The sequence below is a fragment of the Caloenas nicobarica genome, chromosome 3 (assembly GCF_036013445.1).
Source record: "Caloenas nicobarica isolate bCalNic1 chromosome 3, bCalNic1.hap1, whole genome shotgun sequence".
Taxonomy (NCBI): Eukaryota; Metazoa; Chordata; class Aves; order Columbiformes; family Columbidae; genus Caloenas; species Caloenas nicobarica.
In genome coordinates, this window is record NC_088247.1 from 63,691,326 (window position 1) to 63,708,110 (window position 16,785).

At 43.0% G+C, this 16,785-nt stretch overlaps 1 protein-coding gene across 3 annotated transcripts in view; it reads right to left on the reverse strand.

The window, feature by feature from the left end:
* Positions 1-16,785, reverse strand: part of HIVEP2 (HIVEP zinc finger 2) — a 139,326-nt gene that overhangs the window by 90,353 nt on the left and 32,188 nt on the right. For all 3 annotated transcript variants that reach the window (XM_065630738.1, XM_065630739.1, XM_065630740.1), the window contains exon 2: positions 13,370-13,475. The gene's annotated coding sequence lies outside the window, so the exon portion shown is untranslated. The remainder of the gene's footprint in view (positions 1-13,369; positions 13,476-16,785) is intronic.

The following is a 16,785-nucleotide window of genomic DNA, read 5'->3' on the forward strand; positions in this document are numbered from 1 at the left end:
TTTTCACATTATATATCTAAAATAAGAACAACTCCCACCACCACCATCCATTGTTACTTGTCTTGGATTTCTTCAGGGATGTTTGCATGCAAAGGGAAGTATCAGAATCCTACTTCCAAATACAGAAAAATCATTATGTAGTCTCAGAGACCTCTGCTTCTATAATATTTTAATTTTACTTTTCAGTTACAATCAATATTACCTGTTTTGCCAATGCTAGCATTGGGAGGAAAGCCCAAAGAGATTGATGTGCAGGCAGAACGAGAATAACATAACTATTTTTATGTTTCTGACATCAGAGTCCTGGTTTATCTACTGTTGTATGACACAGTGACTAAATGCTCCATACTATTCCATCCTCAGTGAGTCAAACGTCTTTTCCAATATTGCCCCTTGTTTCAAAGGTTGTAGAAACTTTAAAAAAATAGTTTGGTAATTTGTGGCGTTCTCTTACTCTCTGGAAATCTAATAGTCTGTTTAATTTTCATAAACAATATCCCTACACGACATTAATGTATATTCCTAATTTGATACTCATGGGGCAGTGAGAGCTAATTTATCAGCTTCCCACTTCAAATATGGCATTTTTTAAACCATCATGAAGCTTTGTTACAACAGGATATCTCTGACATGACACCAGGTTTTGTTAAAGTGAGAAACGAGTATTTGATAGCAATAGCCTCTTCTGCAGCTGCAGCAGGAGGATCTGAGGGTTCTTCACGTCACTGTACTCAGTTTCTTGTCTGGGTTGCCACCTCTAGAGTTTGCCTGTGCCCATGGGGGGTCAATCCAAGTGTGCTAACCATCAGAAACCCCTGGCCACCCAACAGCTTGCTGCCTGTCCAGCTGCCCAAACCAGCCAGCGTGGGCTCAGGCAGGCGGCCGTGGAGGATGGGGAGCAGGAGCAGCCCCTCCAGGACGTGAAACCACAGCCAGGACGGTGGGAAACCCTTCCTCAAACCCCAGCTGCCCGCTCGCTCCGAGTTTCGGCGGCACTGGAGAGAAAAGCCAACCTCTCAAAGTCGAGGGGTATGTCAGACCTCTCTGCTGACAGCTCCAGCAAGGACCTGTCAGGGGGACAGCAGGACTGTGGAGGAGGTGCAGGGGGAGGCGAGGGGAAGGTCCAAACCACCCCAGGCAAAGGAGGGAGCCCTGGCCCCACGGCGGGCAGCCTGCCTGCCGGCCCCTGCCGCCCCCCATGCCCGCCAAAAGGGGGACTTGCCCCTGGAAGGTGAATTCACCTCTGTGGCAATTTGCTTATTACACTCATCCAAAACCAAGTATGTCGGATGTTTCCAAACTGTCCATTTCTGACATTTTTCAAAAAGTTTGTCCATTTTTTTCCTTCATGCCAAACTACACAGTTTAAATCGATAAGTGGTTTCCTTTAAAGAGGTGGCTTCTTTTCCTCTTGCAAGATTTTTTTTTGTTACTTAACAATCAGGGAAAGAAAGCAACGATCAAACTCAGAATGAATTCTTCAAAAGTCAAATTTATTGAATACCAAATTACAATTACCAAATCACCTTTTTTTTTAAAAAAAAAGGCAACACAGATAACAATATGAAATCTTGCAGAGACTCTCAAAGGATTTCTCCTCAAGCGACAGTTTATCTTGTTATTTTCGAATTCTTCTCTTCCCGGGACTCCCTCAAACCACCAGCTAGAACTGTTATCTCTGGAATATGTTAAACTATGAAGAAAGTATTACCGTGCCTATTTGGGGTTAGAAGAGGGGGATTTCTCTCTTTGCTCTTATGGGAATGCCTACTGAAATGAAAGGTTTTGGGTTGCTCATGCTTGCACACTCATACATTTGGCTTTTCTCTTACTGACGTCTCCTTTTCTTATGAAAAGTTCAAAAGTTCAGTTAACAACAATCTGATGTCAGTTTGTTGCACAAGTCTCTGCGTTAGTTAATCGTGAAATTAGAGGACTACAGTGCCCGACAGAACATACACCACATTCAACATTATGAACTGTTGTTAATAAGCTTAAAAAAAAATGCCAACACACACTTATTTACGATTTTAATTATTTATAGTATACCTAAGCAGCCTATCTGTAAGAAGTTAGGCTTAACCTCTATCAGACTTCCTGCTGCTGTGCGGCCAGTCTCTCGCTGCAAATGTGGCTGTTGTTAATTAAATAAATAATTTACCCTGGAAGATTTCATTGAGTGCCAGCCACAAGCACTGCGGCTGGGCGAAAATAAATCGCTGCCGGCGGCCTGCCAGCACTCCTCCCTAGGATCTACGGAAAACGGTGATTTCCCTACAGTGAACATTTTTCATAACCATTCTGTGCAGTTTAATTGATCTCTGCCATAGCAGAGTAGTAAAACCCCTTCCATTTCTATGTATTTTAAGAGAGTACTTCATGTTCTGTTGATTTCGTTCTCTCTACATTTAGCTGACTTCTTGCATCAGTTGTGAAGCTCCTTGTACAGAATAATCTGCCTCTTTTTTTTTTTTTTCCAATTTAAGGTTAAAGTCCTCCTGATTATCACTTCTTGGTATGTCACTGACCCAAACCCATCCTTCAAAGACAGCATGTTACTGCTTTGAGTCTACAATCATGCTCTGCTTTGATTTCCACCATACTCCTATCAGCTTTACCAACCAAACTCAAGCTACTTCCTCCCTTACCAATCTAGACTTATCAGTACACACAAAACCAGTTTTTAATGTTTAACATTTACTGCACTATACTGCTGTTTAGGCATTTTCATAACCGCAGAAAAAATGAGGAAAATTCCCACTTTGTGCTGCGATATCGATCTATTTTAAAATCCATTGCAAGATCCCACAATAAATAATATGGTGTGACTTCAATACCTGACAGCAGTATAAACATCAGCAAATTTTCATAGGCGATCACAGGCATCTCAATTATCTGAATACTGTCTCAGTTATCAAAAGGGCAGCCTGACCTACTGTATGGTCAATGTCTTTCTATGCGCTAGTGATATTAGAAAACCTACACAAAAAAATGAAAGTCCTTGGTTGCTCCTTCATAGAAAATTTCTTCTTACATGTTTGCATTCGAAATGAAAGAGATGAAGTGTTCACCCCCATGCAGAAGAGCTCAGACCATTTGAGGGTCCGGGCCCACCACCACCAGCCCCATACCCCAGAGCCAAAAGGTAACCTCCTGGCCTCCCTGCCACGTCAGGCTTCGGTCGCTGCTCCCCAGTCTTCCAAAAAAATTTCTTTTTTCTTGCAAAGCTTGGCAATAAGCATGTAACACTTCTGACGTAAAAGTACGCCAGCATTTACAGAAAAAGCCAACCACTGAAGGCTGCCTCACCGAGGAAATAAGGAAAAAAATGCATTCCTCTCTGCATACAATTTACCCTAAGGCACATAACCTCCCAAGTGCTTCACGGCTCTGGGAACTCTGCTCGGCCACCTACCACTTTTTGGCCAAGTGGCTGATCCAGAAAAGCAGAAGAGAAGCGATGGCCGGTTGTGAAGCGGCACGTCTCCACGCGGGAAGCAGTCGCTCGCGGGACACAAAGGCATCGGCCTTGGCTTGCCCTGGAACAAGCAATGCAATGGGGGTCGGACCACGGAGGTCACCAGAAGAAAGATGAAGGAAGAAAGAGCACACCAAGGGAAAGAGCTTTCCACTTCTACTGCAGTTAACTCCTCTAAATTTCAGCCCTCCTCCTGCTTCCCCAGTTTCCAAAAATAACCTATACAAAGGCAAGAACTGCAGAGGCCGGGAGCCTTTAAAGAGTTGCAGTTCGAAAATACAAAAAGGTAGCAAGGGAACTGAAAAAAAAAGACATTCTTTTTGGAAAAGGACAGTGACATCTTTTCGCATGAAGGCATATTGGTGGGGATGTAGGTCGGTAGCTGGAACCAGCATCCGCAGGGTCTCAGGTCCTGGGAGCTGGTGGGGCTGGCTGCAGCTGTGGAGAAGCCAGACGGGACAAGACTGCTCAGCATCTCCCAGAGAGGCCGGCAAAAGTTTGGGCCGGCCTTGGACCTTCCTGCCCTCATGTGCTGCAGCTCAGTGAATAGTTTCTGTCTAGGCAACCACACATTTCGTATGTCTGGTATCAGAAGATGCTTGACATTTCCCCTTAAAAGTAAAGGCACTTTAATGTGAAAAACATCTCTTAATGACTAAGAACAGAGTCAGCAGTGAGCATTTGCACCCAAAGAATTCAGTTCCTCCCACATCAAAGCAACCTCTTGGAAAACTGATTATAAACAAATTAACAAGCAACTATTGTGTCTATCAAAAATAATTGTTCTACTGCTGGAAAAGAATTGAAGACTCACAGGGTCTGAAACAAACACTGAGGTTTAAATCTGATTCCTAATTGCTGGACTGGACACCAGGTGAGGGAAGGGGAAAAAACTCCTCCTGTCGTGCAGAAATGGCTGCCCTGCTCACACAGCATCTGTGGAAAGAGTGAGTTTTCTCTAACATTTGAGAAGTAAATCAATCTACTGGTAGTGAGATTTGGGGTTTCACAAACATCAGCTGCTGTATTTCCATCTCGAACTGGCTCTGATTTCAGGCAATTCAGCCTTGCATTACAGCACCCCAAAGCCACATTATTCCATTTTTTGCTTCTGTTTTTCAGCACTGATCAAAACCATCAAGTATCAGCACATCTCTGCATAACTATGGTGCACTACAGAACATCCCTACTAACTCAACCAAAGGCCTTGAGACTGTGCTCACTGTCAAAAAGCCTATTTTCTCCAACATTTCCCTCTTGTGCCTCTTCACCAATTGCTTTCTCTATAGTAGGAAAAATTATTAAGGTCTCCAGGTAAGCTCAGGTCCCCATGCTTTAACCATAAAAGTATTCACCTTTATTATAAATACTACCGCATACTGTAGAGCATTTCAGACATAACTGCCCAGTGAGAAACATTCCCCTTCTTGTACAACAAACCCACTATTCAAACGCACATTGCTGCACCACTACAGACATTCACATCTTTTCTCTCCTAGACAACAAATTTCAGTAAATTTCAATAATTACATTCTCACAAGTCTTGAGAAAATTGGTGGCTGGCTCTGAGGAGGAATGCCAGACCGATGCCCTGAGCTCAGCCCTTGGGTGTTGGCAGCCCCAGCCCAGCCGGACAGCTGGCAGCCACATGAAGGAGGTGGGTGAGAAGTCCTACAGGGATAAATGTGCCACAGGAGAACACATACTGGCACCATTGCCCACAAAACCACCTATTTCAGAGAAAGGGAATTTCTCACCTTTGCGGTTCGGGAGGAAAGTTTAAAAATATAATGCAAGGACAGACCAAGCATTGAGAAAACAGGAAGCAGAAACAGCAGAAATGATTTGGAGGTTTGCAGCTTCAGGCAGGGTTCAATCTCATAATTCCTGATCCTTTTCTTCTCTTTCATGCTTAAGTAACGATTTGCAAATGGCACAGCTAGTAGTGCCCATGACTTTACTCCACAGCAATCTTCTTCAGCCTCCTACTACGATGAAAGTCACCGCAATCTGAGAAAAAATCCTCTTGCAAATGATGGCACTAAGTGGGCCAAGCCATGCCTCCTTCAGAGGAGCAGCAAAGCCATTCAGGGAGAAGCATTTTTAGGAGCAAAGTTCAGGAGAGTGGGAAGGAGACAGCTTCACACAGCCTTAGCTGCTTCTCCCAGCAGAGCAGAGATTGAAGAGGAAAAACACCAGAAGCCTCTCATCTTCTTCAGCTTGCCACAAAAGAGGGGTGTGCTTTTCAGCAGGATCTGGTGAGTCTGACACTGAACTCAGCTTAAGTGACATGAAATGCTAATGTTTAGGAACAAGGTAGGTGGAGAGGAGGAGGAAAGAAGACGTTTGTTACTTGATGCAGAATTCATTCAAAAGCTCCTGTTCACAGCCAGAACTAAAACTTCCATTGAGCTGTTTATTTCTGGTAGCCTGGATAGCCTGAACAAGTGGAAAAAGAGGGATCTAGAGGGAGCCCTTATCCCTACCTGTGTGGCAATAGCCTTTCTTCAGATACCTTCAGAGAGAACCAGATATGTTTTTCTAACTGCCAGCCTTCAATTGCGAGATGGGCTATTTTCCTCGGGGATGTTCATACTGTCTTGAGGCTTCCAGCCAAGGTGCACAGAATCGATCTGCCTCCAACTATCCACTCTGGTACCTCCCGATGTGGCCCCACTGCTTCCCACCAGCTTCCAAAACTGGAATATGTCACAAGATCTTGATGCTACAAATTTAGCAGCTACTATTTAAAGTTGGCTGGACCAGTATATGAAATTGATTTGTATGTTTTCTGCATTTTTTCTGGTCATGTCAATCTGAATTCTCCTCCCTCATCACTTAGATATTCTCTCCCACTTCACGTATTATAATTTTCTTGCTCTCTTTTTTTTTTCTTTTTGTTTGGTCTACATTACATCTGTAAAACAACTTTTCCCTTATGATGCACCAGAGCATCATCTCTTTCCTGTGTTGTGCTCTTCCCATCCCCCTGTTGTTTCTCTGCTCAACCTTCTGCCTTTGCCGTTTCCTCACTCTTCCTGTCCTTGATTTCTCCCCTCCTTCTCTTCTTTCTTTGATGTTCCTCTTGGTGCTTTCTCTTCATCCTTCCTGCCAAACTGCATGAGGTGCTCCCCTGGGAAGGTGCTTGCAAACAGCAGCTAGCCTGTTCAGAGGGTTATGCCAGGTTGGGACATATACAAAGCAATCCTCCACCTCTCTTACTACACTGTGGGCTGGAGTAATTCCTCCTCTTCATTCAGGGTTGTATGCACAGACCCTTTGTCAAAAGCTGGAAAAATGAAGGCGCCACGTAATTTGGGAAGCATATGCTAGCATTAAATGAGCTACTTATTTTTTTGTTTATTTTGGGGGGCTGTGCAGAAACTAGAAACCACAACAGCAAATTTGAGAGAGTGTGAAATGCAGCACTAGCAAGTGGCTCAGGCTTCCCAGTGCTTCTTTCCCTCAGAAAGTGGCTGTTTAAAAATGACACCTTCTTACTCTGCAGTTCTGCTGCCTTGAGGTTGAAATCCACCCCTTTGTAGAATGCCAAGACAGGGTCACTTAATCATTTCAATTCTATTTATTCCCTTAGAAAAGATTTACCCACATTGCGCCAGTCTCCTGAAGAGGGACAAATTTCCCCCAAGTAGAATCTCAAAGGCAGGCTTCCCACTTCAATGAAAGCAAGCCTTGTTTTTAAGAAAAAACATATTCCTGTTGCTAGTTGGAAAAGAAAAAAAAAAAAAAGATACAGATAAGAGACTAATTTTATTCCTCCTAGCATAGCAAGGAGAGAGTGGTTGACCAACTTCCAACTGCAGAGCTGTATTCTCTCCCCAGTTACACAGAGAAACCTCACTAAAATCTATAGGCCAGATCCACTGATATGTTCTGGCTGCCTTTCCTGTTTTAGCAATGCAAAGCAGCTGTAAATCCAGTTTAACTTGCCAGTTTCTGTCAGCTTTACCATGCCAGATTAGCACTGCTGTTAGCCTCAGAAATACCAACATCTGGAGGTTTCCTCACTGCCTAGCCTGACTTTAAACCTTGGAAGTCTGCAATTTGTCCACCCGCTGGCCGTCAGCACAGCTGGCAGGACGAGCCTTTGGTACTTCTTCAGCATGAGCAAAATACATTTGCCACCATCCCCAATCCTACATTCACGCAGCCAACCAAGCAGACCAAACAAAATTGTCATAATGATCATTTATTCCCTGGCCCAGTTACTCCAGAGGGTGACTTCTGACCCTGCCCGGGAGCAGGTGCCTTCCTAGCGCGGGTCTGCAAATCCAAGTCCGCTGGCAAAACAAAATACACCATTTCCTCATACTTTAATATTTCTTTGGATGTCAGGAAACAGAGCTCAGTCTTGTTTCCTGCTCCTCAGGCAGCGGAGGTGAGGGAAACTGGAGGTGGTTATAGAGAAAGGCAGAAAGAGAACAGATCAAAAAGATCAAGGAAAATAATAATAATAATAGTAAAAAAAAAAATCTCTGCTTCACTCTGCTCTGTAAAGCAGTACATCTTGGAAAAAAATACTGCCCCCCCCCCCCGATTTTTCTCCAGGGATATACAACAGTCTCAGGAATTAATAGAATTTTCTTGCAACATTCAAGTGCTGCTGCACTTAGAGTCTTAAAAAAAAAAAAAAATTAAACAAAACACACCAACAAAACAGCCTCTTCATTTGCTTTTGGCCTGGGAAAAACACATTTACAGGAGAATCAGAGAGAAATGGGGAGTGCAGTTGTATACACGTCAGTTATGATTTTTTAAGAACAAAGGCTTTACTTTATATATCAGTAAATAAACGGGAAACATTCGGCATGTTTTATTTTTCCCCAGCTCGCTCCCAGGCCTTCACTCTGAATGCATTAATACATACACCTTAAGCACCATTGGGCTCCTCGTGTTGCCATGGAACTGAAACCTTCACAGTTTAGATGGCGATGTACGCCAGGAAGCATACTGTTCTTACACTTCCTATAACAGAAGCAAAATCACTGCATAGCATTAACTCTCTTAGTATTTAAGGCATTCGGTGTCTTTCTCGTCTGCTCGTCTTCACACAGATTTTGCTTCTTCTATCTCACCACATGCAAATGAAACACATTTGACATAGCTATTCTCGTCTTCGTGAAGTCAATAGCTCACACACTGAGCACATTATAGAAGGTCCACAAGACCATGGACTTTCCCTTATTAAAAGAGGCTGTTTGCAGGCACACAGCAGCTGAAAGGAGAGCTGGAGAAAGCATACGTATATGAAATATGCATGGATGCAGCAAAGTATTATATACAAGGATAGCATTTAAGCAGATTTTTTGAAACCTAGTTAACACAGTTATTGCTAATGCTTTTGATGCTCTCTCTGAATATTCTTTTGCACTCATTTGTCTGCACAACCAATTAACAGTATGAAGCTCCTGCAGCAGGTACGAGATCTTTCCATATCTTTCTTTCATAACCTGGGCTGGTGGGCTTTCAATGGCGAGCACAGCTTTAGGCGCTTCAGTTAGAGAAAAAATTAGTCAGTACAACTCTGTGTCATCTAAAGATTCAACCTATAATGATTATCTTCAGCAGATCTGAGCTTTTTGCCAAAGCTTCTGAAAATGGCTGTACATACACTGCAAAAACATAGATTTTTTATGTTCAAAGCAAAACCAGGGCACACAAATACCCAAGTTCATTATAAAAAGATTACCATAATAAATATATAAATAAACAACCATCCGTGTACATAAACATTGGATCTGTACCTGCAGAAACAGCTGGAAGCCAGTCCATGGTCTGAAGCCAGCTTGAGGCTTTTTCGTCCAAAGTTAAATATTTGCATAGTATTAAGCTTAAAATTAAAGCATTTGCTGAAGGAAACTTGCTGACTTGTGTATATGGAAAATACAAGAGGGAATTTAGCTTCCCTGCACACAGGGGCAGATTCTTGGGATGCCTTCTCCATCCCATGAATTCCTGGACAGCAGAGAAACAGACAGACTACCGACCAGGGAATTCCCCTCTCACTTTCCAGAGGGTTTTGTGTGCATGCTGGACAGAAAGGCAATAACCCAGGCAGTTATTTTATGAAGGCAGCATTTGTTGCTTAGGTGCCTGCCCTTCGACCACCTGGTAACACTCCTTCCTTTTAGCGTTGTCCCCGGCACAGAAAAGATCCATTCACCCGGCGTCTCCGTCCCAGCAGGTTTGCCGGGTCCCTGTGCCACAAGCCACCTCCTCCTGGCCAGCAGCCCCTGGCCACTGGCCAGCTCCTGCAGCTCACTGCCCCGGGAGGTGGGCTGGGGACTGCTCACAGCGGGGCTCCCCGAGGCAGGGTTTTGCCCCAGCATCCCATCTCCTTCCCTCCACCGAGGGAAGAGCTGTTCTGGCAGAATCCGCTCCCTTTCCTCCTTTAGCCAGCAGCGAGCATCTGATAGTTGCGTGTCCCCACCGCTGTGTCCATTACCTCAGGTTTAGGTAAAGCTCTCACCATCGGTTTTCTATTTACAGGAAGACGTATATTGTGCTGTGATGAAAGGCCAGTGCAGTGTCAGGAGCATTAAAAGGACTCCAGGGACTGATTAGAGTCAAAAGGGAAAGGATTTATGATGGTTAATAAAGTTAAATCTCCCAGAGTTCTGCTTATTCTTTCCAATTGCAGGTAACCAGATCTTATAGGTAAAGTTATTAAAATGTGGTGAGTTATTATTGTCCCCTTTGAAAGAAAACCCACGTTTTGCCATGAAGCACCTAGTTGGCAGAGATCCCTGCTCACCGCGGTGCCTATGCTGACCGTGAGGAGGAGAGGAAGAGAGGACACATCGCCTTGGGTGAGCAGCAAGGACCTCGGTACCAGCAGATCCCTTAAGCGCGTGTGTAACCCCGATGGTCCCCAGTGGGTCTGCAGCCTGACCGCCTCTGCGACACCGGCCTCTGCTCGGCTCCCAGGACGGGGCTGGGACTTCCAGCTACCATCAAGCACCACCCTGCACCACAGCAAGGGGCATGGGCAGGTGGGGAAGGAGAGCATCCCCCTCTGCCAGCGCTGCACGTCCACATGGCAGAAAGACAAAGCGAAGAAGGAAGCTCTTGCCTCTCATTCCCAGTCTAGTGTCACATATGCCCCATCTGCTGAAAAATGCAACCTAACTGGACTCCAAAAGACTGCTCTGAAACTTATTTTAAAAGCTTTAAAATTTAACACGCCCAAAAGCTGACGTAATTTTACAAGACGTTAGTGATTTTCCACATTGAGATAACAATAAGAGAGGCAAAGGAAAGTGGAGGGCCGAATTTTTAAAAAAACTGTTGGGAATTTTGTATCCATATCTAAATTACATGCACTTTATTGGATCTCAAGTTTTCATTTTTCTACCACTTAATAATCACAAATACATTATATATGCCCTTTCTATTTTGTCATTCTTTCACTGTATTACGTCAAATTTAATTTCCTGTGGAAGTGTGTAATCTTTTCAGCTGTGACTGTCTCAGAAGCTTTTCTGCAATAAGCACAGCCTTATCCTCCAGCAGCCTGATCTTTCATGAGCTGTGCTCCTGCAGGTTCGTTTCCTGAAATGTTTGCAATGCTATATGAGAACTGGCAAAAGAAGAAAACAAAAATAATACCCAAAAGGAAAAACAAACATGAAAACCTTCACTTCCTTCTGACTCCTGCATTCACTGGTCAAAGGAAATTTCATTTTGATTTGGGTAGATGGCAAATTCGTGAAGGTTATTACTGCATATCAGAAGAAGCCTCACAAGATGTGAGACATGGCATCCCTTGCTCTGCAGCTCATTAAAAGCAGGGCAGCCAGACAGCTGCTTGCTCTTTGTGCCCAGGGAACACAGAGATCTGCAAGAGGTCACCACTCTGACAACCGCCTCTCCCCACCACCCGCCCTTGGCTCTCTGAGAGGTCCCCTTCAGGGGCGAAAAGCTGCATTCCACCAAAACAGTGAAAATGTCAACCAAGACGCATTCATGCCTTTCATGACGAGATACCTGTGACAGCAGGAAAGCAGACCAGCTGGCCTGCTGGGTCCTCTCCAGACCTCCGCTCCTGCAGAATGCAAAACTCATCTTTTTCAAACCAGCTTTCCATGACCAATGCTCCTACACACCCCAAAACCACTTGTTTACAAAAATATGTATCAATAAACAACTCTGACCATTTAAAAATCAATAAACTCAGAAGAAACAAGAGCAACAGATACTACTACTCTTACATCCATCCTGAAAAGGTACTTAGATATGGATGATAGTGGAGATACCTGACCAAATGCATAGAAGGAGTCTGCAAAGGGTCAGGTTAATGGTATTTGGCCAGCAGGGATTACTGCGGGTGGCTACACAGGTGTGCTGGAAGCCCTGCCAGCACAACCAGGACCAACACACTTCAGTGGGAAATGTTACCTCCAGGAGCTTCTCTTCAAACTGACCCAGAGTCAAAACAGATTTGGAAACCTCTTCACCATTCAGCACACAAGCCACCCGAGTTGTAAACTGCTCTCCCAAAATGCTCCAAATTGATCAGTGAAGCATGATCTTTCTCTCCCCACTGCTTCTAAGACTCATGTCTTGATTTCCCTCTCTTACATCACTGATGTAGCAGCAAATCACATATCTGACAAAGATTTTCTTCAAAATTATATATAAAAATACACTGCATTAAACCTAGATATATACTTTTGGAGCAAACAGTCATCTCATCACTTTATAACTTTTGAAGCTGGACAAGCATTTTAAATATTGAGTCCTCTTTTACAGTATTTTGGCAATTCATTTCCTTGTAATTTTTTTTAATGCTTGTATCTTTAATACTTAATTTTTTTAAAAAGTAGCTAATCAGTAAAAAAAATTCCAGGCAGGGAACATTACTTAAATAAAAGTCTCAGGTGTTGTGTCCAGTGCACTTCAACTCCCATTAGCATGAAGAAATGTTATTCTACCAGCTTCAGCTGGAGTTGCATCAGGGACATAAATCAAATGAAGATGCTCCATGCTAACAGTTATGTGGTGTGCTACAAATTCCTTCAGAACATAAAACAATGATGTAACCACGCTCATAAAACCAGTTTGGTCATGGTTTTACAGGACCTGAGTGCGTGTTAAGAATTTCAATCCAGAACAGTAGAAAAGAAAAACAGGCCAGCTATCAGGGACCTTACATTTTTGGCCTCATAGGCCACAAATTAAATAGCCTCCCTTCACTAGATGCGGGTCTCAGTCCTCGATTCCTCATACAGGGTGAGGAAAAAACGCTCAATATATGGATTTCATTCCTGTTGAAATCTTGGCCAAAAATGGTTGGGTGATGTAAAGCTACACATCAAGGGAATAACAGCCATCACCTGGCTGAGTGGGGTAAAATGGAGTTAATTTACACTTCTTTAGGGATTCACTGGTGTGTGAAATTAATCTAATTTAGATTGACCAGAAACTGAAAATGGAATGAAGAAGAAAAGCAATGAAAGACCTTTCCTAAATGCAAAAATAGTACTGCTTTAAGTGCAGTGATACTGTTAAAGTACAGAACCCTTCATACTACTGCTACCACTCCCTCCTGCTTGAGGGAGAGAATAATAGTCTGTAGATCTACATATCACCACTGTACCAGTATAACTTCATCCAAAGGAAACACTGGTAGAATGTTTCTACCCATATGTGTAAATAGATACGTCTTCAAGATCATACGCACAGTTGAAGCAATTCCCTATTCTTTATACAGATCAGGCCTAGCAGATAAACATCTGCTGGAACAGCTCTGTGTAATTTATTGTACATGTGGCTTAACATTTACTTCAATGACTTTTAGCACCTTCGTGGTATTGTTTCTGCGTTGTTCCAACAAGCAATGGTTAATGTAACATGCAGACCTTCACATACCTTATACTTATGAATAACTGGTTCCCAGAGATGTGGCAGTGATAACATTGTCATCGTACGAATCAAAGTAGCAGGCTGTAGATCACATATCAGAAGAGGGTCCCACCTGAGAACATAACAAATCCAGATAGTAAGTTCATCACATTCAGAGGTTTACACCAAGCTCTGCCAATACATTTTTGTGTTTTCACATATTCCTCCCCTACATTATCAGGGACTGTGCTCTTCCTAGGCCTAGAAAAAACATTTTGCTGTTCACAATGGCAAGCAAATGTTTCCTGGTGTAGCCAAACCGATTTGGTCCACTACTCCAGACCAGATTTCAGGCATGCTACCAAAGCGATGAAAACTAGTTTGCATTGTTAATGCAGAAGCTGAAACTTTCTGGCGGTCAGATACAGAATTCCAGATTTCCCACTGATCGAGTCCTTGACAAGCCCTTAATTCCTTTCGCCAGTGCATTTTCAGTTTGGCGCTTTCTTTTTCTGTTTTGATTGGTTGGTTGGGGGGGGGGGTGTTTTGTTGTTGTTATTTTGGTTTTTTTAACATTGAAAATTGCTGGTCTAGAAGAAGATACAGCATTGGAGCTCCCTTGGGAACTATCCTCTTGAGAGCAAGAGGTCTTAAGAAAGCATTGCTTTCCTACTGGTGACTACAATCACCTTATTTATAATCAGTCATTTCAAATAACTGGATAGGTGGGGCTGTTGTTAAATATTTTGATATATATTGTAGGTAAGCAACACAGATATGGATAATGAGCTCATACCAGCAGCGCTGTCTAAAAAGACAGGATACACGGCAGCAAACAAACTTTGCAACTTAAGAGCTAAAACTAACCCCTCTAGAACTACTGGTAGAATCACAACTGATTCAAACAAATGTAGACTTGGGCAACCTAAATGTCTACAGTATTAAATAACGAAACCTCACCTGGTCTGTGTATTCCCCTAAATAAGTGTTTGAAAAAAGAATTAAGAAACTTTTGCTTGTTAATTGTATTGACTCATCCTGTGATACGTAAGGATGTGGATAAAAGCTATAAAACACAGTTATTGACACAGAAGGTATATTAGTTGGGTTCTCCTTATTTTTGAAATGCGAATAAAATTACTTGCAGGATATCCAGAAACATACCCAGACACACACACGTACAGACACACCCACAGCAATCAGAAGTCATATCAGAGGTAAAGCTGGGGTTGTATCTTTTAAAATCAAGCCTCCCTAAACAGAAGCTGATTTTCCTCCTGCTCTACAAGCTGCACCTCATCCCAGGGTAAGAGGTTTTCAGGAGGGACAGCTGGTAAACAACAAAGGATTTTAAAGAAACTAAGTTTTCAGATTTTAGCCACAGTTTAGATTTTTTTAATTACTTTAATGTTTCTTTGACTCTTCATACCTCCAAAGCAGCTTGGCTTTCGCCTTTATTAAGCTTCACTGGCCAACCATGTCACACAGTTCACTAGCACCATGTATATCCTTATTTGCTGCCACTTTAGCAAGCTGGTGTCTACTATACGCTGCATTTGCTCTTCAATAACAAGCGTAAAACCATGTAAAGATTAAGTTATGAAGAACATGCTCCACAGTCCGAAACAAAAACAAAAATTGGAAAAAGGTGCACTTCCCATAGGTACGATGCTAATATGTAATATCTAACACTTGCCTGCTCTGAAGCAGTATGAATACAAGTTGGCAAACAGAATCAGCGCAGAATAGTGGACATATATATTTCGGTATACGCATACTTTAATGCCAGACACTGCAGTGAGTTGCTGGGCCACCGCATGGGATGCAGCAGTGGTGAGTGACAGCTGACAGTGCCCAGAGGCAGCCCCGGCTGGCAGAAGGCGCGGTGCTCTCCCACGCCCCATCACCGGGATTTCGGCAGCGCTCCCCTCCATCGAGCACAGCCCTGTCCCTCCCAGCAGGCAGGCACTCCCAGCCCTGTGCCAGGGGGACACACGCTCCTCCAGCCCACGTGCAGAGGGGCTCACCAGTCCCTTATTTTCAGAAATGCCAAAAGATGACCAGGCATCTGCATTATTCCCAGATACAGATAGGTACAAGAGAATAAGAAAACATTATCTGGATTTGGTGGACAGTTTTAACTTACAAAGTACACTTGGAATTTTCTAAGGAACATAGCTCCCTAACTCTTCATATCCAGGCTTGATGTTATAGAGCAGTTTTCCTAAAACAGACATTTTTCTGAGTGTGAGATATATACATTCTATTGAACTACTTAAATTTTGCTTCCTAATAGCTCTGTTTTCCTACAAAAGCCATTCTCCCCTCCTCAAAGGCTTAAAAAGAATCTTGCCTCCCAAAGAAATCACTTGTAGCATCCTTGCCATAAAAGGATGCAGCTAAAAATGGCCAGCTGTCTTCAACAGGAAAACAGTAAGACATGCAACTCTTTCTTTTTCTGCTTGCAGATTTATTTGGAGTCATTTAACCAATCTGTTCCTAATGATTGCATCTAATCATCTACCTTGCATCACTTCATTTACCTTCTAAAAAACTAACAGAACTTTTCAGGTGAATAATTTATTTAAACATTTTTCTTTTTTTTTGTTGTTGCTGTGTGTGGACTGTGCTCTTGGAAAATGACTATTCTAAAACAGAAGTCCTAAATCACCACATAAATCAAAAATAATTACCACAAAGTAGCTACATCTTGGACAGAAGTCTACCATAACACATGGAACAAAGTGAAATGTAGTCTTGTCTCTGGTGAATCAGTTCAAACCTAATTCAGGTTGGTAGCTGTCGCCAGCTACCACTGGCTTCCTGCTGTTCAGTGCCCTGTAGGAAATGGGTTTGTAATTCTGCATTTGATTCTTTTGTGCTCAGATTCATTCACCAAGTCTTTATCCTCTCCTTTGGCCAGGTCAAAGCCACAGTCCAGTTTTTCAAGGCTTCAAGTCACGCCCCATTATCAGCACTTACTGCTTCTCTGCTTCCAGTTGGGATGGAGGGATCTTGGAAACCATGTAGGAGAAAGTCAAAACTGCTCAAAACAAACCACTTCTGGCAGAGAAGGACGGACCCAGGAGCAGCTGCTAAGGGTTGACTGAACTACTCATGAATCTCACAATTTTCAAGACCCTTCACAAAGATCTTTCTGGCAGAGACTTCCTAGTGCCTTTCCTTCAGTGAGAAGGAAACACCAAAGTCCTGAAAATACACTTAGAAATTGCAAATCCTGGAAGAGCCTCTTTAAAGCAAAGGCAAAGTCTTCCTAGGTGAAACAGAAGCATGGAAGCCTTTGAGAAATCCGAAAATGGAAATTGCTTGGGAGGTATTTAAGTATGTGGTTCTGGCAATTACGGAAATAGCTAATGTTGACAGGAATACACTGGGAACCCAGCACTTAAAATCTTGGTGGTAGAAATATTGGGAACTAAACA